Raw genomic sequence first — 2886 nt, 5'->3', positions numbered from 1 at the left:
TGACATCCCATGGCTATCTTCTTCCTTATAAAGATAGTGGTTGTGTTTGGTGAGGGGCCCATCTTACTCCAGCGGGACACAGAATGATCTCATCTTAATTACATCTGCAAAGACTGTTTCCAAATGATGTCTCATCTGAGGCTCCGGGTGGACATGACTTGGGCAGGGAGCGGGGAGGGGGCACCGTTCAACCTGCTACCCCCAACAGTAATGCTCACAGCCCCGGGATAGAGAGGTGGCTGGTTTTCTCTCGCTGTGTTGGGAGGCGGGATGTGCCCATAAAACATCAACCCTTTGGATCTGAAGGAATGCAGGTGTCCTGAGCCACTTCTGGGAGATGACAGGGGCCAGCGGCTAGGGCCGTGTGGAGGGAGCCCTCCGCAGGCACTCTCCGCTGGCCGGGTCTCCCCAACCTCCTCCCAAGAGATGGTGTTATCACCTTCAGAACTCCTCCCACCTTTAAACTAAATCAAATTAGTACATCATTTTATGTGCTGATTGTGCAAACCTTGGGTAAACCCTCAAACTTATGCATGTTGCCCACAATCCCACCCCTCGGCACGTTGGTGAACTTCATTTTAGCCACATATATATTTGAAAATTGGTTTTCGGACCTCAGATGGACAGAACTGCTCGATCATCGCCCCGGACCCATCACACTGTCACCTGCCCATGCCTCACTCCTCCTACGGATTTATTTTGTTCCATGTTTCAAAATACAATAGCTTCGCAGTGGGGGTGGTATTTGTCTTTTGTGTTACGCATTGCTCCAAGCGTTTACTACATTTATGACTTTATTCCCAGCGATGACCTTGGCAGAGGTCTGCTCCCTTCACCTCAGCTAGCTTGGGAGGGTGACAGCAAAGTCCTCAAAAATTTTGTGACTTGGTTGTTAAACCATCCAGAGCTTGAAAGTGGCCATGACGGGAGCCCAGTGCCTCTCACTTTTGGAAAATTTGTGTTATGGAAGACCTCACTTCACTTTCACGAGAAACCTGTTTTCGGTAACTGAAAGAAATCCAAAGAGGATTTTCACTTGTAGGAGAGAAAGTGAAAAGCGGCAAGAGTGTCCAGCTTCAGTTTCACACAGACATGAGCCTGTAAAGGAAGGAGCAACAGTGTGCCCTCCCCACCCCCCACCCCCAGCAGCAGCAAGAGTGCTCCCCACCCCCGCATCCCCCCATTCCCCACCCCCACCCCACCAGCTCCATCCCCTGGAAACAGGCTCAGTATCCAGCTGTGACTCTGTGTGAGCATCTGGGCTTTATCTCCATGGATTTTGTGCCTCCATCAGCAGGGTGCCCTAAGGTATCAGAAAAGCCTAAGAGAGGTTATTTTGGAGGGTCTGGGATGGCTCAAAAATTTTCACATCAATTAGTGGTAATTGCTCCTTTGTTTTGCATTTTGGCTTAGTAGAGTTTTCACAGGAACACTCCACTTTGGGATAGTGGAAGCAGCCTGTGTCTATTCCCAAAATAGTCAGCAACGCTACAAATTAGGTGTGTGGGGAGGTGTTTTGTAACAGGACATCTTTTAATTTCACACCATTACCTAGGGGTTGGCACTCTTGTCATTCCCATTTTATAGATGAAGAAACCAAGTGAAGGAGGGAAGCTCCCTGCTCAAGGTCACACAGCTAGCAAGTGGTGACCTTGACTTCGAACTCCAGAAGTAAGCCCAGAAAATATTCCAGGCTCTGGCGTCTCATGACACCACAGCTGTCGCTCCAATACTGGTGTTTTCCACCATCGCAAGCAGCTTTCTTTCCTTTTTTTTTTTTTTAAAGATCGTATTTATTTATTTATTTGACAGAGAGAGAGCAAGCAGAACACAAGGGGGGGCAGGCAGAGGGAGAGGGGGAAGCAGGCTCCCCGCTGAGCAAGGGGCAGGGCTCTGATCCCAGGACGTTGGGATCTTGACCTGAACCAAAGACAGATGCTTAACCAACTGAGCCACCCAGGCACCCCACAAGCAGATTTCATGGGCATTAAAAATTCTTGAAAATCTGATTTTCAATCTGTGTGGTAGGCATTATATGGGTGGATGGTGAATTATTAAATTATTCCCAGTGTGGAACAATGAGGCGTTCCCCGTGTTTCCATCCCATAAAAATGCCTTGACCAGCCTCTTCCCTTCCTTGCGGTGCATGTCCAGAGTCTGTTCCCAAGGACCCACCTTGTCTACAGGCGCCCGGCATCAGGAGGCTCAGAAACCCTCAGCCCCTTTGAGACCCAAACCCTCTCCAGGGGCAGCAAGGGACCCTTCAGTGCTCTTTTCTCCAGTGGGGAATTCAGACTCCGCTAGGAGAGTGACAGGCCACAAAACCTCTGACAGATTTATTGTGACGTCTGGTGCACGACTCACTCCCTCACACGCTCCCACACACACCATCACACTTGTGTACATATTTATGGCACAAGACACTCATTCTTGCCCACGTGTTCGCTCTCACTCACACACATGTGCACACAGATATACACACGCTAACACACATTCACAAACGCAGACACAGACACACACTCACACACCATTCTCACCTGCTAACGCACTCACCCACACGTCCACACGTGTGCACACACACATACTTATACCCTTACCTAGACTCCCATGATCCCACATACACACATGCACTCATACACGCTCACACAGTATGCACACGTGCACCCATACTCATGTACACACACATACACTCATACACACGCACACATACACACTTGCACACGCACCCTTACTCACACACGTACACACTCACACACATACACATTCACATAGACACACACATGTACACACGCGCATGTACACATAGGTGTGTACCCCATTTTGCCGCATGCCTCCCCCCTGCTCCTGGGGGCACGCAGGGCATCTCCCACGCTCCTTTGGCTCGTG

This window comes from Lontra canadensis, unplaced genomic scaffold, assembly GCF_010015895.1.
Source record: "Lontra canadensis isolate GAN:19392208 unplaced genomic scaffold, GSC_riverotter_1.0 scaffold22, whole genome shotgun sequence".
NCBI lineage: Eukaryota > Metazoa > Chordata > Mammalia > Carnivora > Mustelidae > Lontra > Lontra canadensis.
This window is presented reverse-complemented; position numbering follows the sequence as displayed.